Source organism: Acinonyx jubatus, chromosome B2 (genome assembly GCF_027475565.1).
Source record: "Acinonyx jubatus isolate Ajub_Pintada_27869175 chromosome B2, VMU_Ajub_asm_v1.0, whole genome shotgun sequence".
Lineage (NCBI taxonomy): Eukaryota > Metazoa > Chordata > Mammalia > Carnivora > Felidae > Acinonyx > Acinonyx jubatus.
In genome coordinates this window covers 128,287,565-128,311,974 of record NC_069385.1, presented here as the reverse complement: position 1 = coordinate 128,311,974, position 24,410 = coordinate 128,287,565, and positions in this window count along the sequence as shown.

The window sequence follows — 24,410 nt, the reverse complement described above, 5'->3', positions numbered from 1 at the left end:
CAGTGGGATGGGGAGGCACAGCCGTGGCTTGGGGATGGACCTGGCTCCCCAGAAGGGCTCATTGCTGAGTTAGTTCAGGGCAGAGGAGGAGACCAAGGTGGGTTGCCCCAGCTGATGAGAGTTTGGGGGAGGGAGGACCCAGAGAAGGAAGAGAGGTGGGGAATGTTTCCACAGGGCTCGTGGAGAACAGGGAGGCTGTTCAAGGTCTAGTGTTACTCTAGCAACTGGACGTTCTCCCCTTGAAAATGGGGAGGGGGCTGGGACCCAGCTCCTTGCACCCATTTCCCACCAATATGGTCCTCCACCTCTTGCTGCCTAAGACTTGTCCTTCTTCCTGCTGTCCCGTGGCTCCTGCTTACTGCCATGAGTTGTACTGCTCTCTCCTTCCTATGTACCGTTTGACTCCTTGTGATTCTCCTGATGTGTATTATACTTAGAATTTCTTAAGAATAATGACCTGGGGGCGCTTGCGTAGCTCAGTTGGTTAAGCGCCTGACTTTGGCTAGGTCATGATCTCACAGTTCCTGAGTTTGAGCCCCACACTGGGCTCTGTGCTGACAGCTCAGAGCCTGGACCTGCTTGGGATTCTGTGTCTCCTTTTCTCTCTGCCCCTCCCCTCACTCATGCTTTCTTTCTCTTAAAATAAAGCCCGGGTGGCTCAGTTGGTTGAGCATTTGACTTTGGCTCAGGTTCTCATCTCATGGTTTTTGACTTTGAGCCCACATCAGGCTTGCTGCTGTCAGCGTGGAGCCCACTTCAGATCCTCCCCTGCTGTGCTCTCTCTCCCTCAAAATTGAATAAACATTAAAAAAAAAAAAGGATAAAGACTAGTTTGAAGATGGGCACAAGGATGGGGTCACCAGCCACCTCTCAGGCTAGTCCAGCACACCAAGATCAAGGTGGCAATGCGATCTGGTGGGGAGCAGGTGTCAGAGCTGCCTGTGAGTGTGACAGGCCCTCAGAGAAGCGTGCTCCATACCTTACAGAAGCAAAGCAGACCCCCTGTCCTAGGGGCACTTGAGAAGAACTGGCACACTAAGCAGATTTCCAGAAATTTCCAGGATTTCCAGACAAGAGGAGTGAGATGAGATTTCATTTTCCAGACCTGAAATGTAGGGGAAGGGTATGGCATCTGGAGCAGCCCACAAGACCAGAGCTGGGGGAAATGTTAGGCAGAGCTGGGTAAAATAGAGGGACATGGCAGTACGTGTCAGATGATTGGGCTAACTGTCCCTAAACCCCTCCTGACTGCGGCCAGTGCTGCTCCTGGGTGCCAAAGCTTGGCTGGGCTTGCAGGGAGGGGTCTGTGGGTTTCATTTGTGAGAACAGGCAGGGCAGGGCCAGTGATGGACGGATCAAGGTCATAGGGGGCAAGTACAGACTGATGCATGTGCAGCAAACCACAAGAGCACCATGTCTACATGGAGAAGGGGTCTTCACACATAATACATGCTGTCGGGACCTGTTTTTAAAGGAAGAGAATTTCATGCTCACTTGTAAACTCTAAGTGCTCGCAACAGCACCCTATCTGTGAATGTATTCCTAAAGCCACTTCAAAGGAGACTCCTGCCCAAGGGGTTTAACTAGGTTTCATGGTCAGAAGCCACAGGATAGTGATGGAAGGAGGAGGTGCCTGTGGCCTGTGGATGGTGAGTCCCTTGAGAATATTCCAGCAGAGGCTGAAGGGTCACCGAGCAGCGATCTTGCTCAGGGGCGGACAAGCATTGGCTGGAGGCAGGGGTAAGGGTTGGACCCCAGCGTCTTTGAGGCCCCTCTTCAGTATGGCTTAGAGATTCTAGCTTCTGTTTTTACCAGGCCCTCCATTCACAGGGCTGCCGGGAGTAAGAGGGGCCTTCAAAAGGCAGTCCTGTTGAGTTCCCTTCTGTCCTGTAGGTAAATGGCAACTCATTCGGGATGCACAATTATCTGAGTTCAACATAATTCGAAGGGAATACAAAGGGATTATGTGTGTATGTTACAGCTACTTCTCATATAGCCTCTCCTACCGAAATGAACTGAAGGCAAAGAAAATGCATTCTTTTAACATCCCTTTGTCCTGTAACGGTCCCACTCTCATGGAGGATCATTTCCTACACTGGGTTATAGTGATTTGTGTACTTGTCTGTCTTCCCTGCTGGACTGTGGTTCTTTAAGCAGGATCACTGCCTTTTTTTTTTTTTTTTTTTTTTAGGTTTATTTATTTATTTATTTATTTAGAGAGAGAGAGAAGGCAGGGGAGGGCAGAGAGTGAGGAGAGAGAGAGAGAATCACAAGCAGGCTCTGCACTGCCAGATCATGACCTGAGCTGAAATCCTGAGTCAGATGTTTAACCGACTGAGTCATCCAGGAGCCCCAGGGTCCATGCCTTTTAATGATGACTTCACCTTGTACTTGGCCATCTTCTTAGACAGCACCATCAGGGGACCCTCACACTTTGGAAAGGAGGCGAAGTGGGTGTTGTCATTATATACTCATTTGGTAGGTGTGGATTAAATACTTTGCCCAGGCGCTATGCAATTGAGGCTTCGAATCCCAGCAATGCTCACTGCTCCCTCTGGCCTTGCATGGGTGCTTCATCTCTCCATGCCTGAGTTTTTCATCTGTGAAAACACACAGTTACTGTGAGACTTGATGTAATACGTATGATTGGTGTATATCTATAGATATAGATATAGATATAGATATAGATATAGATATAGATATATAACCTCTAGCACAGTACCTTTCACCTAGCAAATGCTAAATAAATGTGAGGCATTATTTTTTTTAAGTTTATTTATTTATTTTGAAAGAGAGAGAGAGAGAGCACGAGTTGGGGATGGGAAGAGAGAGGAAAGAGAGAATCCCAAGCATGCTCTGTGCTGTCAGCACAAAGCTCAGTGCAGGCCTCCAACTCATGAGCTGCGAGATCATGACCTGAGTTGAAACCAAGTGTTAGAGGCTTGACCAACTGAGCCCCCCAGGTGCCCCTAAATGTGAGGCATTGTTACTGTGAGCAGAAAGCCTGAGTCTTACTCCTACAGGATATTGTTCATTATTATTTATTGAGCAATTACTATATGTTAAGCTTTGTGTTACATGCTTTACCCCAGTGAATCATCACAAAACTCTGCATGGTTTTCTTTTTTTTTTCCTTCTGTTTTACAGACAAAGACATGGCGACCCAGGGAAGTTAAGTTCTTAACGGGAGTCGCCCCACTGTTAAGTGACACAGCCAATATTTAAATCCATGTCTTGCTAGTATTTCTGCTTGGGCTTTGTCGCTGTTTATGCCCACATGCTCTCAGGTTCTTTGTCCTTCTGCTCCCTGTAGGGCCTAAGCTCGGTGCTGGATTTAAAGGCAGGCAGAGACGACTTTTCATACTCTGCCTGAGTTACTTGGGCTAACTTCCCAACAGTTTGGATTTCTTTTAAGCCACCCAAGAATGCAAAGGAAATATCAGTTATGGCTGCAAAGGGTCAGCGGACAAGCTCCCAGGGCTTTCTTGCCCCCAGATCTGAGGTCATTTCAGCTCTCAGCAAGGAAGCTGGCTTCCACCTGCTCGGCTTGGCGGGGGGTGGGTGGGGGGCACATCTGCACACCTGGGTCCACCTACCCCCCTGGGAAGCAATCCTTTTGCTCCTGGTCTAGTTTCCATGGCCTCAGAAGCCAACAGTAGGCTGCTAGGCCCACCTCACTTGCCCATGGAAGATGCTCGGGAAATCCCACCTGTGAGTGAATGCATGCACAATAAGGGCAAAACTCTGTGTTTTATGTGCTTTATATGCAGGGACTTTGAAGGCAAAGATTTCAAGGAACCCAAAAAGAATGACAGACCCTGACCCAAAGTGACTTAATACAAAAGCACTTTGTTTAGAGGCCTGAAGGAAACTGATAGAATAATATTGACTGTCTCTTAGGTACTCTGCCAGATGAGTCCAACATGTTTCCTTGTTAAATCCTCCCAAAGCTACATTGGTGAGGACCCTCTCTTGGATGCAGAGTGTCTCATAATTACTAGAGGCAATGAAAAAATACACTTGTGTCCGCTGTGTCTGTCCCTCCACCCCCAGCAGGATTCTGCAGAGGGGTGAGGAGGGTGAGAGCGTTGGCTGCCTCCCCCAGGTCCCTCCATTGAGAACCCTGCCCTGTGAAGTTACAGTGACTTCCCCACTGAAAGTCTGAGAGTACAAGGTTCAGGCACTTGCTCTGGCCCAAGATCACATCATTAACTCCACGGCAGAATTAGGATTAAAATGCACCTCTGTCTGGCTTTTCCTACTAGCCCACACTACCATATGCTGTTTCACACACTGCAAGTTCAAGAGAACTGGATTTATTTATTTTTATTTTTTAGTCTTAAAATTTTTTTAAGTTTATTTATTTTTGAGTGAGAGAGAGACAGCGTGAGCAGGGGAGGGACAGGGAGAGAGGGAGAAAGAGAATCCCAAGCAGGCTCTGCACTGTCAGCCCAGAGCCCAGTGTGGGGCTAAAACCCATGAAAACCATGAGATCATGACCTGAGCCGAAACCAAGAGTTGGATGCTTAACCGACTGAGCCACCCAGGTGCCTCGAACTGGGTTTATTTTTAACTTCACTGTTGACTAGTGCGTCCCCCCCCCACCCCCCCCAGCAGTCATACCTCCTCAGTCTGTTGCTGTTTTCCCCTCTCTCCTGAAGGAAGCCTGTCTTCACCTGGCACATTCCCCTTAGACTGATGACCAGTAGGAGAGCTCAAAGGAGCTACAGTTTGGTGTCTTCTGAAGGTGCTTGGGGGTCAAGGTTACATTTAATACAGAATAAGCTTGCTATCCTGAAGACATCTGGATTATTTGTAAACCTATTTTTGGCCACAGGCAGATACAATGAGAGTTGGGATATTAAGTTAAGGCAGAAACAATTCAGATTTTTTGGAATATATCTTCTGACTTCAGGACTCCAGACCTTGAAATGGAGATATTTAAACAACGGAGTGTACGTACATGCTTTTGTTTTCACTGAGGTGTTTGGAAGCATGGGAGGCAAACCTGAACTGGATCATTAGCCCCCTTTTCTCGATGTAGAGCTTCACCCACACACAAGCGCTTCTTGTGGGATCAAGACTCAAGCAGGGCTTGTTGAATTCATGAAGAATGTAGCCTTGGCTGGTTTTTAAAAATTGTGCTAAAATGTACATAAGACATACCATTTTAACCGGTTTTACGTGTACAGGTCAGTGGCACTAAGTACATTCATGCTGTTGTGCAACCATCACCGCCATCCGTCTCCAGAACTTTTTCATCCCACGCTCACTGCCCATCAAACACTAATTCCTTGTTTCTCTTCCTTCCCCAGCCCCTGGTAACCACCAGGCCATTTTCTGCCTCTACAACTTTGACTATCGTAGAGACCTCATGTGAGTGGAATCACACAATGTCTGTCCTATTGTGGCCGGCTTATTTCACTGAACATAATGCATGCCCTCAAGGTTCATCCATGTTGTAGCCTGTGTCAGAAGTTCATTCCTTTTTTAGGCTGAATTGTATTCCTTCGTATGTAGGCATTGCATTTTGTTGTTCTGTTCATCAGCTGACAGACCCTCAGGTTGTTCCCACATTTGGCTGCCGTGGATATGGGTGCACACACATCTGCTCAAGCCCCCGCTTTCAACCTCTGTCTGCTTATTTTCATATCCTGTGGCATCATCAGCACTGAGAATTAATACTCTTTCCAGTTCTCTCAGAATAGCATTTCGGGGTCCTCTTTCAATACCTAATTGTAAAGCCCAGCAAAAAATGATTAGAAAAACGTTTCTGACAATAAACTTGCAGGAAAAGCTACTTCACTTCCTGGTTTGCATCTTGCTGTTAAATTGTCCACTTTTAATTCCGGGGCACATCAAGCCATCGATCATTCTGTTTACTTGCCAACATGTGGTTTGTAAGGCAGGCGGTGGAGGGTGGAGTGACTCCCTCCCATATGATGTGTGGGGCGCCTGGCTCTTCTGCTACTTTATGACATTCTGCACATGTTCCCGGAGACTGGCAGCTGTCCTGCTTCATCACTCTGTCACTTCCTTCCCTGTATTGCAGACTGAGCTTCTGAAGCCCTGAGCTTGGTTGAGAAGTCATTAAAAGAAAAAAAAAATAATACTTAAAGAATAAGCTCAGTTCTACCGAACTCACTCTAAAAAGCTCGGCCTCAATCAGGCCTTCACCATAATGCCTCACGAACCCTTCCAGCTGGGTATCTTGCTGCGTTTCAGTTCTCGCTGCCCCGCGGGCTCAGTTTGTAGGCATGGAGGAGGAGGGGTAGCCCTGCCTTGTGCTTCATCATAGTAGAGTTATTCTGGGTCTCAAAAGGCCTCGTAAATCTGCTCCCCAGATGGAAGTCTCCATAAAAGGCTCCTCTCTTTGTGTGAGTCTCAGATTTCCCTTCAATTAACATTCAACAAATGGATAATCAAATGGATGAGATAAATTGTAATACCAAGATACACATATCTTTAAATAAAAAAATGCATATATATATATACATATATATATATATTTTTTTTTTTTAATTGAGTGCTACTGTGAATTCCGACCTCCCTCCTCAGTTTCCGAGTAGCCATGTCTGTGGTAGGTTAACTGGGAGTCCTCCAACAAGTCAAAGATAAGCCGAAGGTCACTAACCAACACAGCTTTGACTAAACAAAATGTCACCAAGTCTCAACATATTAATGATTTCTTTTTCCAAAGGAATTACATAGCATGAATTTGAGTTTTTTAGGGTAGTTTGTAAGAGCCCAAGGTTTAATTTTTCCTTAAAATTTTTTTTATGTTTATTTATTTATTGTTTTTGAGAAAGAGAGAGAGAGAGACACAGAGAGAAATCCCAAGTGCTGAAAGCACAGAACCCCATGTGGGGCTTGAACTCACAAACTGTGAGATCATGACCTGAGCCGAAACCGAGAGTCAAAAGCTCAACTGACTGAGCCACCCTCGCTCCCCTAAGTTTTCTTTAAAGAAGTTAAGGGAAGTTAGAACAGGAGGTCAAAGGCATGGGCCTCACAGTGTGACCCTGGGAGTGAGGAAGTGACCTTATAGTGAAGAACAGGATCTCAAGTGCTGGTCCGAGGTCTCCCTCCCTGCCCTGCAGACCCAGGAGCTATTAGTGCGTTTGGGACTGGTGGCCTAGTGACCTGGTGGCTGGGTGCTGTGTAACACCACAGGGCACTGACTCATGACACCGTGCAGGATGGCAAGCTCCCGATCTGTAAGTCGGAAGCCTCACACCAGCCCAGTGGCTTTTAGTCTCTCTGTCTTTCCCCACACAAGACCTGGATCCACTACCCTCTGCTTGGTGCTGTTGCTCCACACCATCGGTATAAAAACCGTGCTGTCCTTCCTCTATCTGCCACATAATTCTCTCGACCTTTTATCATTTGCTTTTATTATTATAAGAGGACCACAAATTTTAAACTATACAGAGCAGCATAAAAAACTGAATCCTCTCCCTTCCTTTGGTTTTTCCCCCATCATCACTGAACTGGATGTGAATCCTTTTGATTTCTGATTCCATAGAAATGCAAATCATATGTCACATTGTTTTACATTAAAGGAGTGGAGTCATATTTTACCTATTATTTTTGCAATTTGTCTTTCACTTAGCAATATATCGTGGGTATCTTCCCAGGTCTACATTTTGAGACTTGAATAATATGAGTTGCATAATATGATATGCAGAAATTTGCTATGATTTATTTATTCCTATGGAGAGAGTTTCCAATTGTTTCTCATTTTTTACTAATATAGACAATAGTGCAGCCCAAATCCTATGTGTATAAATACTGAAGCTTTTATTTCTGCAGAATAAATGTCTTGTAGTGGGGTTGCTGTGTATGCCCAGTTTTAACCTTAACACAGCTGTGTATGCTGTGTAAGCCCAAAATTAAATTTAATTTTCCAAAAATGGAGAAATTCACACCGCTACCAGCAGCGATGTATAAGAGTGCTCATTTCTTCACATTCTCACAAGACTGATGCTGTTCCAACTTGTCAGAGATATCTCATTATTGTTTCCATTTCTAAGTCTCTGATTATTAGTGAGACTGAGCATTTTCCCCCCATAAACTATTGGTTATTTGCATTTCCTCTCGTGAATTGCATGCCTATATATTATTTTTCATATTTTTGGGTTGCTTCTATATTGTTAATTTATATGATTAAAAAGTATTAGTGAAATTAAACCTAAGGCTGTCATAATGATACAATTCTTTTATTTCTTTTTAATTAACTAATTAATTAATTTTGAGAAAGAGAGAGAGCGAGAGAGAGAGCGAGGGGGGAAGGGGCAGAGAGAGAGGGAGAGGGAATATCCCAAGCAGGATTCGAGCTGTCAGCACAGAACTTGATGTGGGGCTCAATCCCACAAACTGTGAGATCATGACCTGAGCCAAAATCAAGAGTCGGACGCTTAACCAACTGAACCACCCAGGTGTCCCACAAATATTTTCTTCTAGTCTCTGTTCATCTTTTGATTTTGTGATGTCTTCTGTCATTCAGACACCATGGCAAAATTTTTTTGTTGTTGGATCCCTCAATCTTTCTTTTTTGACTTTTGAGATTTTTGTTTTGCTTAAAACCTTCTCTGTTTCAAGCAAACTTTCTCCTAGTATTTGATTCTAAAATTTTATTACTTATTTTTGATGTTAAAATTCTTATTCCCTCTTGGAATCCATTTTTTGATATGGTATGGAGAAAGGGATGCCTAATGAAATTGTGTTCTAGATGCTTTCTGGTTATGCCAACATTATTTATGAAATAATCCATTTCCCCCCTTTGAACCAATAGACTTTCTTTATCATGTATTAAGTTCCCATATACTCTTGCCTCTGCTTCTGGGCTCTCAGTTCTCTTTCACTGATCTATTTGTCTGTTCCTGTGCCAATCCTACAGTGTTAGTAATGGCTTTAATCATTAGGGTTACTCTATGGAAGGGTATGCTCACTTACCATTTGTTTGAGACCATTTTTGGCAATTTTTGTACGTGGCAATTTTTCTTCCATGGAAATGTTAAGATTATCTTTGCTAGCATGTAAACATTTTCTTGGTGTTCTGATTGGTATTCTTAATAAATCATTTTACTAATTTTGTGAGATATATACTATCTAATTGTTTTCCTTTCCAGGATCATTTTGTTTCATGTCTTTTGATAAAATTCCATAGTTGACTTAGTTTAAGCTGTATATGTTTCTTGTTACATTTATTCAAAAATACCGTGTGTTTTTGCCTCTTTTATGAATAAGATGGTTTTTCCATTTCCTGAAGACTTTATTTATTTATTTATTTATTTATATTTATTTAAGAGCAGTTTTAGGTTTATGGCAAGATTGAGAGGAAGGTGCGGGGATGACCCATAGACCCCCACTGCCCCCCCACATGCACGGCTTCCTCCATTATCAACATCCCACACCAGAGTGGGACATTTGTTACAATGGATGAACCCGTAGACACATCATAATCACCCAAAGTCCATAGTTTTCATTAAGATTCACTCCTGGTGTTGTACATTCTATGGGTTTGGGCAAATGTAAAGTGACATGTATTCATCATTGTAGTATCATATAGAGTATTTTCACTGCCCTAAAAATCTTCTGTGCTCTGCCTATTCATCCCTGTCCTACCTGGCAACATTGCTCTTTTTTATTATCTCCACTACTACTCTTTCCAGTAATATCTTTCCAGAATATTATATAGTTGGAATCACATAGGATGTAGCCTTTTCAGATTGGCTTCTTTCATTTAGTAATATGCACCCAAGGCTTTTCTATGTCTTTTCACAGCTTGATAGCTCATTTCTTTTTACTGCTGAATAATATTCCATTGTCTGGATGTACCAGAGTTTATTTACCCATTCACCTACTGAAGGACATCTTGTTCGCTTCCAAGTTTTGACCATTATGAATAAAGGTGCTATAAACATCCATGGGAAGGTTTTTGTGTAGACAGAAATTCTCAACTCATTTGGGTAAGTAGCAAGGAGTGCAATTGCTGGATCATATGGTAAGAGTGTGTTTACTTCTGTAGGAAACTGCCAAAGTGTCTTCCAAAGTAGCCATATTATTTTGCATCCCTACCAGCTACATCTTCACCAGTATTTGGTGTTCTTAGTGTCCTGAATTTGACCAGTTTAGTAGGTCATTGTTCTGATTTTCTTTTCCCTAATAACCTGTGATGTAGAGAATGTTTTCATATGCTTATTTGCCATCTGGAGATCTTTTTCTGATGAAGTGTCTGTTAAGGTCCTTGACCCATATTGAAACCAAGTTATTTGTTTTCTTATTGTTGAATTTTAAGAGGTCTTTGGATATATATATATTTTAAATTTTTTTTTATTTTGAGAGAGAGAGAGAGAGAGAGAGAGAGAGCATGAGTAGGGGAGGGGGAGAGAGAGAAGGAAAGAGAGAATCCCAAGCAGGCTCTGTGCTATCAGTGCAGAGCCCTACGCAGGGCTCGATCTTATGAACCATGAGATCATGGCCTGAGCCAAAATCAGGAGTCTGATGCTTAACTGACTGAGTCACCCTGGTGCCCCTGTATATTTTGGATATGTCTTTTGCAAATATTTGCTCCCAACCTGTGGCTTGTTTTCTCATTCTTTTGACCCTGTCTTTAGCAGAGCAGAAAAATTTGAATTTTATAAAGTCTAGTATATCAATTCTTTCTTTCACGGATCATGCCTTTGGTGTTGTATCGAAAAAGTCATCTAACCATGTTCAAGGTCATCTAGTTTTCTCTTATGTAATCTTTAGTTTTTCAGTTTTGCATTTTATATTTATGTCTGCGATCCATTTTGAGTTTGTTTTGTGACAGATATAAGGTCTATGTCTAGATTTTTTTTTTTTTTTTTTTTTTTTTTTTTGCCTATAGATGTCCAGTTGGTCCAGAACCATTAATTGAAAAGACTATCATTGCTCCATTGTATTACCTTTGTTCCTTTATCACAAGTCAGGTGACTACTGGGTCAACTATTGGGTATTTGGGTCCATTTCTGGGCTGTGTAGTTTGTTGCATTGATCTGTCTATTCTTTTGTCAATGTCACATGATCTTGGTTACTGTAGATTTGTAGTAAGTCTTTAAAAAAATTTTTTTTTGTAATGTTTTATTTATTTTTGAGACAGAGAGAGACAGAACATGAACAGGGGAGGGTCAGAGAGAGAGGGAGACACAGAATCCGAAGCAGGCTCCAGGCTCTGGGCTGTCAGCACAGAGCCCGACATGGGGCTCGAACTCACTAACCATAAGATAATGACCTAAGCCGAAGTCAGACGCTTAACCGACTGAGACACCCAGGCGCCCCTGGAGTAAGTCTTAAAGTTGGAGGGTGTCAGTCATCCAATTTTCCTCTTTTTTTAATATTGTGTTTCCTATTCTGGGTGTTTTGCTTCTTCCTATAAAGTTTAGAATCTATTTTGTTATGCACAAAGTAATTTACTGGAATTTTGATTGGGATTGTATTGAATCTATAGATCAAATTGGGAAGAACTAATATCCTGACAATATTGAGTCTTCCCATTCATGAGCATGGAATATCTTTCCATTTATTTAGTTCTTCTTTGATTTTGCTCATCAGAATTTTGTAGGTTTCCTCATATAGATCTTGTATAGATTTTGTTAGACTTATACTTAAACCTTTCGTTTTTGGGGGGTGCTAATGTAAATGGTGTGTTTTTAATTTCAAATTGCACTTATTCATTGCTGGCTTATAGGAAAGGGATTCACTTTTGCATATTAATCTTATATCCTGAAACTCCACTTTCTTTTTAAACTGGTTATGGCTAGCATACTTAAGAGGTTTTGAATTTTGTACATTTATTATATGTAGCTACTTCATCAAATTCTAGTACTTACAATAGGTTTTAAAATTTAGCGCTTGGTTTTCTAGGTGTACAATCATTATATATATTCTTATTTCTTCTAATATTTATACTCTGTAGTTGACTTTCTTGTTTTATTGTGTTAGTGAGAATTTGGAAAAGTAAATTGAATAATTTTGGTGAGGGAAGCATGTATGTCTTAGTACAGATTTGAATGGATTAGCCTTGGTATTTCATTGTTTAGTATAATGTTTGTTGTTGGCTTTTGGCAAATAGGTTTTTATTACACTCAAAAAATTAGAATTAGCTCCTGAATTTTATCAACTACCTGTTTTTCTTTGATATTAGTATATTTTTGCCGTTCTCCAAAGAAATCTCTTTAAGAGCCCCATTTTATTTTACTTATTAATTTTTTTAATTTTTAATTTTAATTCCAGTTAGTGAACATAGTATTATATTAATTTCAGGTGTACAATATAATGATTCAACACTTACATTCATCACCCTGTCCTCATTATGACAAGTACACTCCTTAATCCCTATCACCTATTTAACCCTCACCCCCCCCCCCTCTGTTAACCATCAGATTGTTCTTTTAAGAGCTCCACTTTAAAAATTGTTGCTATCAGCTGGTAATGAAAACTCCAGAGTTCACAATGGGTGTCAAACTTGGATTTGGAGGCCTCTGGAGGCCCTGGAGGGTGTCAGCTTGGAGAAGTCATTTATACACCATGGGGCAGGGCACAGCAAGATGGAAACCAGGGCCTTACAATGAGGGGTGGAGGTGAGTGTGTCATTCCTGAAGAAGATGGGGGAGCATTCAGGTAGAGTCCAGGAAGTAAAAGCAGGGTAAGGCGAACTGATTACCAGCTGTCATCAATCAAAATACCAACTTGAGCCTGAGAGACAAGGGTGGGGTTGGGAGTGGAAGCCAGTAAAATCCCTCACCCAGCATTCGGTAGAAAACTCAAGAAACCTGTGGAGCAGATACCAGCATCTGGATATAAACTGCAGCTGAGGTCATGGGCCAGCCAGGTGAATGAGGTAGTAGGAAATCAAGCTTGAGAAGCAGAGGTGGGTGGCCCAGTGTAATCCCTTTGGCTTAGGGCACCTTGTTAAAAGCCCAAGAACCTGCTTCCTTGTCTTCTTTCAGTTTGTCTTGAAGACAGAGTTTGATAGGTATCTGTGATTAACACTCTGGGTGAAAATGATTGAACAAGACACACAACATTACTAGATGCTTTCATCCTTTATAAAGGAAGAATTATCTTAAGCCAAAAAAGTTAAAAACAGTCCTTTTCTTAAAAATAAAAACAAAATGTTGACAAAAAGTCTGATCTGGAAAATAAAGAAAAATGTAAAGGAAAAAAAAAAAGAACAACTAATGATTCCATCCCTTAAAGGTAACTCCAATCAACTTTTTAGTGTACTTCCTTCTAGTTTTTTCCCTATGATGCGAGATCATATGGAGATCTTGTGTCATTAGGGGATGTGATCAGGAACTCTGTGTTCACACCATCCCCAGCACAATGCCTGGCAGACACACACGAGGCATATTTGTTGGAAGACTGTTAATTAGGGCATTAAAAAGTCTTCGTGAACACAGCTTTAAAAAAATGTTAATTAATTAATTATTTGGGGGGGTAGGGGCAGAGAGAGGGGGGCAGAGAGAAAATCCCAAGCAGGCTTCACTTTGTCAGTGCAGAGCCCAACACCGGGCTCCAACTCACGAACCGTGAGATCATGACCTGAGCTAAAATCAAGAGTAGGATGCTCAACTGACTGAGTCCCCCCAGGCTCCCTGAACATAGCTTTTAATAGCTACATGAAGTTCTTCTTACAGACATGACCTAACCTACAGAAGCATTTGAGACTACCTTTCTCTTCCACTGCCTGTCTTCACACCCCTCCGCCACCCTTATTCTCTAGGAGGATCTGGAGTGCACCTGTCCTCCTTATTCTGTTTCGTACTCCGTGTCTCCTCTGCCCCCTACCCGTCTGCCTTGATAACTTGTCCTTGCCTCTTAGGGCCCAGCTTAACAGATACTTCTGGCCAGTCTGCCATGCTCCCCCCCTCTCCTAACTTCCCCAGTGGTTAGAACCCCTTTGTCAATGGTCCCACAGCACCCTGGCATATCCCTAGGCTCCTGTCAACAAATAGAAGGCACAGTCTAAACAGGTCATTGAGGGGAACTTACTGACAGACTGTTTACAAAGATGTAGGCAGGGTGACAAAAAACCAGCAGGAGACGGTGGGACACTCTGGGCTAGCACGAGGGAAACTACGACCAACTCTCAGTCTGAAGGAAATAGGAAAAGAAGGGGTTCCTGGGGTGCAGAGAAGACTCCTGACAGAAGCTCTGGTAGGGGAGCACATAAGTGGACACGCTGTGGCCTGGCTGGGAAGGTGTACTTCTTCTCATGCTCCCATCTCTCATTGGAGCCTCCTGTTCAGCAACACCATGGAAGCCAGGAGGCAAGCGTAGGATTCAGAAAGGCCAGCAGCCTGGGGCTCAGAGCATGGCAGAGAGGGGGAAGGGGATATCTGGGGGGCAGACAGAGTGTCCAGCACATGGCCCACCCCCGTCCGGCCCCTGTGCGACTGTATGACCCCGTACGTTTGCCTTCCACACTCTCAAGAAAGATCCTTGAAGTCACGAACCATGCCTGGTGTCTTTGGAAATATGGCCTCCCCATCCCTCCGGGAAATAACACGAGAAGGGGAAAGTCAGTATGTGCACAGTAATTCACAGCACCATTTACAATAGTGGGAGATTAGAAATGCCTCCAAATAGGGAAGCAGTAGCAAATAGCAAGCTGGCCAGGACATGTCATTATGCAGCCATGAAAGGATTCTTGGGTGGGCTCTGTTAACACATGTAAACGGGGTCACAGGATAACAAGTGACAAAAGCCAATCCTGCTGATTGTAAGTTTGTCACAATGTGTAGATGTGTCCTACATAGGGAGAGATCAAAGGCGTGTATGTTCACAATAGCTGAGAAGCACTGGTCAAGTGTCATATCGCCCAATTTAAGAGAAAATAGCAAAGTTCTCATTGAATTTGTCACAAATGTTAGTGCCAAGTAGCTAGAATAGTTAGGACTGGCACAATATAAAACAGAGGGATGGCAGCTTATTTTAGGAGGCTCTGTTGGGAAAAGCCACTTGGCTTTGGTCAGCTGTTCAACCCCCCTCCCCCCCAACACACACACACACACACACACACACACACACACACAAGCGTCCAATGTTGTAGTTGGTGATTGAAACTCCTTTTCCAATACCCCATGGTGGGCTTTGGAGGGAGTTTGTCAGCTAATACACAACAAAGTATTTTCAAAGTTTCTCAGACTTTCATGTGTATATGAATCACCTAGGGGATCCTACCTGGGAGATCTTGAGAAAATGCAGATTCTGCTAATCTAGGTCTGGGAGGGACCTGAGATTTCCCACTCTCAACAATGTCCCAGAAGATGGGGACACTGTTGGCCTTGACCACCCTCTGAATAGCCTGGCTTTAAATCAGTGGAATTTTGTTTGCTTTTTTTTTTTTAACCTTTTGAAACATACCTTCTGCCGACAAATGTGCAAATTACACGTTCTTTGTCATCACCCGCCTCCAGATTCTGATGTGCTTCTGACCGAGTGCTTGCCCTCTGTTTGAGAATCCTAGTGTCTTTGGGGCCTCCACCAGCCAAAAAGAACTTGCCGGAGTTTCCTTTTTGGAATAAGCATTCCAGAAACGATACCTTTAGTGTTTCTGATATAAATATTATCGTGTGGAAGAGAATTTCAAACCGCACATGATGCCCGGCCCTTTTCTTTCCAGTCATGGTTATTTTTTCTGATTATCATCTTGTAATTCTCACACTCTTTTCATGTGAGAAACTTAAAATTCTCCTTGAATACATCTGACTTCATGAATCCTCCACAAGGACCTGTGGAGGTGATGCAGGGCCTGGATGATGTAGAATTCCAAAGGATGTCTGGTGACCTGGTGTGATTCCACTACACCAGAGAGGGGACAGGTCCTCACCAAAGGACCTGTTTGCTTTTCGTTTCCGTGATTCTCGAAGCTTGAGTCAAGCACCACATCAGCCGAGTCTTGCTGTAGAAGGAATCTCCTGTAGCATCCATTCTTGTTCATGCCATCATACATCTTCCTTTTTCAGACATCATTTCGTTTCCACTGAAATGCCCATATTTTGCATATGTCAGCAAGAAAACATTTCTATATGGTTATAAGTCAAAGTGTTTTTGGTTTTCTTCTCTCTCCCTCACTTCCCATTAAAAAATCATCAGTAATGTAAATTAAATTCCTATTTGCACAAGTAGCCTTTGTTACTGATTATATTTTCTAATTTAAAAATGAACTTCCAGGGGCACATGGCTCAGTTGGTTAAGTGTCTGACTTGGACTCAGGTAATGGTCTCGTGTTTCATGAGTTCAAGCCCTGCATCAGGCTCTGTGCTGTCAGTGCAGAGCCTGTGTTGGATCTTCTGTCCCCCTCTGTCTCTGCCTCTCTCCCACTCTCTCTCTCTCAAAAATAAATAAACACTGAAAAATAAATAAATAAATAAATAAATAAGTAAATAACAATGAACTTCTAGGTCCAACAATCTGAGAGTCACCTGTTTCCTCTGCCTTATTTTGTTCTTCTCCTGGCCTTCTCTCTCTTTGTCCTGATTTGTTTTCTGAGTCCGATGTTGCTGTGGAGCTGTTCTAATGGACAGTTGGAAAGTTGGGTCCCCACCACGATCCCAGGCCCATGCCTGTGGGTGATCACCACCTCCTGTGAATGTGTGAACACATCCAAATACATGAGCTGGGGTGAGGGGTCAGAGGGAGGCGATTCTCTCCATGGTCCTTGACTCATTGTGTGACCTTGGGTACACCATTTAAGTCTGTTTGCTCTGAGTGATACCCATCCCTTGTAAATCTAGAAAGCCATTCTCAAAGAATTATTGCATCTTTGTCCTGATAGATGTTTAGTGAGGATGTGGGAAGAACTCTGTTAACAGATCTGTTCTCTGGCCCCCGTCCCTTATGTATGTCGTTTATTCAAACACATACCCCTCGCCTGAGAGAGGATCTCCTCTCTCAGCTCCTAAATCTGTGTATGTGTGCATGCAAAAGTATACACACAAACAGAGAGGAACACAGAAAAGCAATACTTTTGCCTGGAACTGCTTCTTTGTCATCATTCCCATCGCTGCAAAAATATTGCCTCTGGCCTCTGCCAGAAATTTAAGTCACTCATTAATAAATACCCCACATCTGTTCAATTTTCTTATTCCTCAGGCACTTACTTACTCTTTTGCATTCCCAAGCAATTAAATATGACTATATCAACATTTTGCCTTTCTTGCACTCCTTTTAAAATATAATACCCGCCCACCCCCCCCCCACCCCCCTTTAAGCCCTCTCAACCTCAGTCTTGCAACACAGACCAGGAAATAGCCTGGTTTGTAGACTGTGGAGGGCTGGGAACAAAGCTGTCTGCTGAGCCATCTGCTGTTTCTTAGCTATAGAAAAAGAGGATTTACAGGTTTGGGGGCAGATTATTTTTAAGGGTTTCCAGGCTACTAATATTCTCCTTGTTTGTGTAATTCCTCTCCCAGGTTGAGACTCCCACGAGTCACTGTGACCTCCACAGAGAATAAATAAATGTCCCTGACATACACTCTCATTTGGAAATCTAAAAATATGGAGTCTGGAGCTGCAGAACCTGTCCCAACCATATCCAGTTCTGTCTCATCACTTCTCTTCCAATTGATAGGACTCCCCATTTCTAGCAGAGGGAAGCACCTTATCTGTCTGCACGGAAGGCGGTCTAATCCAAGAGGGATGTGGAGGAAATGGAATAAAACAAAAGTGAAGTCACTTTGCATTCAGATGTTTGCATTAAATATTAATAGGGCTTGGGGGTGAGGGCAGTGTGTCTTTTATTCACATTCAGGTTGCCATGGCTGTCTGGGATTTGCAGGGCTGGCTCTGGGAGGAGGGGGAAAGGTAAAATGGAGGAAAAGGGCAGCCACCCCCTGTGAACAGCTCAGGGTTCAGGCCCTCATCCTGTGCCTTCACACTGTGGCCCAGACTGCCAAGAGCAAGACATGGAAGTTTCCAGCAATAACCAGAGAACATCTGGAGGCCTGTCTCTAGCCAGTGAAACACCCTCATACTTTCAAAGCAATGAGCCCGAGTGTGGGGTCAGAAGAGAGTATCAGGGGAGGGGCAGGAAAGTGAAGAGTGGTAGGGGTAGGGGAGCCCCGGGCACGGAGTGTGTCCCCTGGGAGGCAGGGGCCGGAGACTGTGTCCAGGCCTTTCCCCGGCGTGTGGGGCCTGCAGCCCCAGGGCTTTCTTGAACAAATCCACAAAGTCAGTACAGGAGGGTAGGGGGCAGGAAGGACAGGCAGCCCCTCTCTATCCTCCGGCTTTTGAAGGGAGGTCAGGGGGTTGTGTTATTGGCAAGCGTGGAGGAAAGTGTCGCTTTGAGGAAATGGTGGCTCTGAGCCCAAGGTAGGCTTCATGATGGGTCCAAGTCCTTCCGAAAGGAAGCCCCTGAAACCAAGCGTCCAGTTAGGAGACGTTTTTGTGTCTTCTTACGTTTGTCTTTTTTCTTTTTTCCCCCTGAGAATGCGGGCCTCCGAGTGCCTCCAAACTCACACCAGTTGAGTGACTGTTTACTTAGCCTTCCTGCAAGGCTGGCTCTCGTCACCCACGTCTGGGCCTGTCCCTGAGTTATCCTTCATGAGGGAAACTTGGAAATTTCCATCATTCCCCTCGAATCTGAATCTACCCTGCAGTGGCCTGACGGCTCGGGTGCTATAGTCTCGCAGCAGAGAATTGTCGTCAGTCCTGGCCGCATGTTAGCATCACCTGCAGGTCTTTGGAAAGTTTGGTTGCCCAGATGACACATGGCCCAGTACCAGCAGAATCTTCAGGGGTGGACCCCAGGCCCAGGAGTTTTTAAAACTTCCCAGGGTGACTCCAATGACTGCCAAGTTTGAGAGGTACTGGCATGGCGTTATGAGCACATCCAATGGCCTGGACTTGACTGTTGGCTCTGTTGCTGCTGGAAGTGGCCTTGGGAAAGTTATTTACAGCTCTCTGCCTCAGTCTCCTCCTCTGTACAGTGGGAATAACAATAGTATGATCAGTAGCACAGCACATAGCATTGGTGTGAGGATTACATGAGGTAATTCACACCAAGCGCTGGGACATTGGCTGGTGCATAGTTAGTGCTTTATAAGAGTTTGGCTTTTATTTTATTTTTAACGTTTATGTATTATTGAGAGGCAGAGAGAGACAGAGCATGAGCATGGGAGGGGCAAAGAGAGGGAGACACAGAATCTGAAGCAAGATCCAGGCTCTGAGCTGTCAGCACAGAGCCTGACGCAGGGCTTGAACCCACAAACTGCGAGATCATGACCTGAGCTGAAGTGGGAAGCTTAACCGACTGAGCCACCCAGGCGCCCCAGGGTTCACCTTTTATTATGCTGTGAAGCATAACTCACATGGATGGGCAGGATTGGCCGGAACCTGAGAAGAGGCATAAAGAATTGGAGCTATTTCTCCCCGAAAAGGAGGAGGCTTTGCTAGAGTGTGATGATTGTCTTCAGATTCCTATCAGATGGAAAAGGAATGTTTTGCATGACTGTGAAGGAGAGAACACACAGGAGCGGAAAGTTTCCAACAGAGCCACTTAGCAGCAAGATGAACCGTGTCATGGGGAGTGACTTCCCAGACTCTAGGGTATTCAAGCGGCAGTGGGACAGCCTTTGGTGGAAATGTTGTAAAAAGGAATCATAAAGGCACGAAATGACTCGCAGGGTTGGTGTGGCCATCATAGGTGGTGAGTCTTGAGTCTAAAGCCGTGTTGAAGAGACAGGACCGAGGTCAAACCAGGTGGAGTCAAACTTGTTTTCAAGTCAAAGAGGTGAAGCTGGGCCAGGCAGTGGAGGTTGGCCCAGGCAGGCCTGGAGCGAGAGTTGTTGAAGAAGCCAGCCACGGGACGGGTGGGTCTGGGATGCCTGCTGTGATTAGGGCTGGGCTGCCTCCAGGCTTTTTGGTTGAGCTCCGGACACCTGGCCAATGGGTGGTAGGTTGGCTTTGTTTGAGGCAGAGTGTCAGAGACCATGTAAGCAGGGGAAGGGCAGAGAGAGAGAGAGAGAGAGAGAGAGAGAAAAGGAGGGACAGAATCCCAAGCAGGCTGTCAGCTCTGACAGAGCCCGATGTGGGGCTTGAACTCATGAAACCATGAAATCATGACCTGAGCCCAAAACCAAGAGTGGGGCACTTAATCGACTGAGCCACCCAGGAGCCCCAGTAGATACCTTCTAAATCTGCAGCTCAGCTCTGCAGTTTCTCACCTTCAATGACCCCCATGGCGACTTTTCCCGGTGGATGAACCCCTTCCCTGCCTTCTCCCTTTGCGCTGTGTGGTTTCCTCTGGGATCTCTCTGCTTTGTGAGAAGTCCATGAAGCCTATTTTACCTGCCCTACCTTTTTTGGGGGCAGTCTGTGGAACAGCACTAGCTGTGACATTACCTCACTAGACATCAAACTGAACTTCCCTTTTGATAAGGCAACTCTTCTCTCACCCTTTTGAATAATATGCCTAGCACATATTTGGCCACCTCCCTTGCTGGGCATTAGGGAGATGGTGTCAGCACATGGCTCCTGGTTCTCCTCTTGTTTCATCCCCACCTCCTTGTCACCCGTGTCTCTCTGGTCAGTGCCCAGCCACACCCTGGACCTCATCACCTCTCAGGAGGCTCCCCCCTTAGAATTTCCATCTCCGAAAATGCCCTCTGTAGCCATGCCCCCATGTCCTTCCTGGGTCCCACTCACTCCTACTAACCCTCTTCTTGGCCTGCACTGGGGCCTGTGGAGCCCTCCCTCCTTGGGGACATCTCGGACCCATCCTGGAAGCATCTATTTCCTCCCTCCCTGTTGCTTTTAGATACTCTGGTGAGCAGTCTATGGGAAGCTCTTCAAAGGTACCCCATTCCCTTCCCCTCTTGACTTTCCAGTGTGCCTTCTGGTCTACTCCTCTTCCCGAACTCCTGCTTTCCGTTGAGGAGGTTCCCTGCACCCAAAGTAATCGGACCCCCGCGCCCCGTTGCTGCCTTCAGACTCTGTGCCCCCGGCCATCTTCCTTTCGCTCCATTTTTAGCTCCCTATCAGATTGCCACGACAGCTGCTCCAAATCTTTTCCACTCTGCTCAAGCCCGGACTGACCCTGCTCGCCTCCCCTCCCTGGGACAGACCTCTTCCTGGCTAAGAAATCCAGCCCTCTGTGCTGCTGGGACTTCTTTCTTCCCTTCGTCCTTTTCACAGAGATGATTTCTAACATTCTCCTTCCCTTTCCTCCCACTCTGGGGAAGAAGCAGTTTTTATTCCTCCCAAAGCTAAGCCTTCCACCTGCACCCCCAACTCTGTCATCTCTTTTTTCTCTGCCTTCTTTCTCCAGTATCATCTCTTCCAATCCCCCAACCTCCATTTCCTCTCAGTCCTGAGTCTTGCGACTCACTCTAATTTCTTTCACCCTAAGAAACAAGCAGTAACAAAGCCCTTACTTTGTCCTCCACCATGCCTCTTCCTTTCCCTTATTATTTTGCTTTTCATGCTGTCAAGTGGGGTTTTATTTTGCTCCCCTTGTCCCCATAAACCAACCACACTGAGCTAATGTCCCTGGAATATGCCTTGCTGTCACCTTCCTCCCTGGGAGGCAGCCTTCTGAGTTGGAAAAAGCATTGACATGGGAGTCAGCCACTCAGGAGTTTAAATCCTGGCTTTGCCCCATATTGTTATATAATCTTGACCCTCACTTGGCACACTATTAATCTTCCCAAGGAAAAGAAAATGGAAGCACCTAATTCCCTGGCTTGCTGTTGATACTAAATGCTTATGCTTGTGAAGTGCCCAACACATGGTGCAAAATAAAAAAATACCCCCTTCCATCCCTTGCTGATTCCTTCATGTGCAACACCTTTGCTGTCTTCCATCAGCCTTTTCAATTTCCATCCACCCATCAAGCCTGGTCTTACTCTTTCCTCTCTACCTGTGGGGCCCAAGTTCTTCCACTTTGTTTGCTCTTTGACCTTGTTCCTCTGTTATAGTGGGTACAGGGTCTACTCGGATATATCAGGCTCATTTGTACATATTTGTCTGACCTCTAATAAAATCAAGATCTTCTAGGTACAGGGATATTGAATTCACCTTTGGATCCCTTTAGACTACCTTTCAGAGCACCTTACATATAACAGCGACTCAGTAAATGTTAAGTTTAAAAAAAATTTTGGGAAGCCTGGGCAGCTCAGGTTAAGCGTCTGACTTCGGCTGAGGTCATGATCTCAGGTTTCCTGAGTTTGAACCCCACATCAGGCTCTGTGCAGACAGCTCAGAGCCTGGAGCCTGCTTCAGGTTCTGTGTCTCCCCCTCTTTCTGCCTGTCCCCCGCTCACACTCTGTCTCTCTCTCTTTTCCTCAAAAACAAATAAACATTAAAATTTTTTAATTTTAAAATATTTGCTTAATGCTAAATATATCTAGATCTGTCTATATGCTAGATATCTTTATAACATAAAAATATAAAAAAACTAAGCCAATCTTTTTCTCATCTATGAATATACTCTCTAACCTTGTAGAATTTATAAGACAGGGATTTACAGTGTAAAGAGACTTGGAAAAACCAAAAAACCAAAACAATAACAACAAAAACCCAAACCTGTACCAAAGACCATCAACAGGTCTAACCGGATTTTTTGTGGTCCTTATGCTAGCTCATGGACATCATTTGCCTTCAGGTTACTCATGTCCTACTTTGGCAAGTCATGAAGATGTTCCCTGCTTGGTGGAATCCATCAGATTTCTCAGGTGGAAGAGGAAATGGTCAGACTGGCCAATATCTAAGATTCTTCCCAGCTTGCCCAACTACAGATCAGTGATCACGCATTGTGAGCACCCCATAATTAAGACACTCATTTTTAAAGGTGACCGAGGATGCATCTCATGTTGGTCCTGTAATGAAACTTCTTTGAAGAGGGCTGTTTTCTGTAGGTGCATTAATTGATTAATTTATTTCTTCATGCAACGCATGTTTATTGAGTGCCGACTGTATGAGCTCAGTGTGGTGCTGGGTGCTGGGTGCTGGGAACACAGTGATGACTCAAGCCTGGTCTCAGCAGAGCTCTGGTTGACATTTGGCATGCTCTTCTTGGAAAGGGAGGACACACGGAGGTGGGCTTTGGGCTGGGCTGGGCCAGGTGGTGGCCTAGGCTTAGTGGCTCTCAGAGAGGACAGTCCAAGGGGACATCCCTCATCAGTAACAGCAGCACCTGCCCTTCCTGGCAGGACCCTCCACGCAGTTACTCTGAGCATGAGTCTCTGGGCTTGTCACATTATCCACAGGCAGCCTGAAATGCCTCCTGCTATACACACCAGCTTCCCTCAATTCATCTTTCAATCTGGAGGATTTACAAAGATTTATACCATTAAGAGCAAGATCTCAACAACAGGCTGTATGGGAAAAACATGTTTTTCTCCTGCCCGTATATGTATTAGTGTGTAAGCTCTTCTGGGCACGGACCCATTTTATGTGTCATGTTGTCTCTGTTAAGCTTCATTCTCTCCTAGGGTTGATGTTTCAGAAATTTGGGTCTATAACTTCATCCAGGATCAACATTTAGGAATTAACACCAATTCTTGGTGAATGGTGAGTCACCTACATTTTACAGTGGGCCACATGGGTCTGATTCCTATCTCATACGCCCTGAGAAAACAAAAGGAGGAGAGAATGCCAATATTACTTAGAGTCGAGCCTTCTTTTTGGATAAGGAGTGGTAGGGTAAGACTGAAACATGCTCATCTTCCCCATGGCCCAGAGACCACGGCTTGAGATTCTTCAGGGGTGCTGGGGGTTAACACAGGACAGATGAAAGAGCAGGTTGTCCATGCTGTGCACTCCCTATACCTGCCCATGTATCAGATGTGCATGCTGTGTTGGTAGACAGTTGCAAAGAATCCACACTGCCTGGAAAGACAGAGCCATCACAGTAAGGCCTGGTGAGGACTGTGGATGGGAGGGGATATGGAGAATCTCTCCCAATTCTGTTTTGATGACTATGAACCTCTTTTTTCTCTCCTACTGGCTCAATGGCTGACCACCTGTCAGACGTGTCTGTGGGAGGATACCCAGATTCACTACTCAGGTCTCGATGTAGAAAGGGATTACAAATCAGAGAGGAGGGGAAGTGGAGAACAGGGAAGGTCTGTGGTCTGGATGGTTCCTCTGTGTTGCTGGGAGAGGGCAGGGCAGAGTGCAGGGGGCAGAGAAGAGGGGACAGTGTCCTCAGTTATCTGGCACTGTACGCTTTCAAAGGCAGTTTTCTGGCTCTTGGGTATAGGCAGATCCCAAAGGAAGGGATCTCTAGGCCCCATCCTGTAATTGTTACTTTGCCTCTTCTAAAAAGGATCACATCCCCCAAGTAGATCTTTTCTATGTTTATAGCAAATTTGGCTTGAAAAGTCATCTGAAGCTTTACTGCATGTTTCAAGCCTAAATAATCCTATCATTTGGATGGG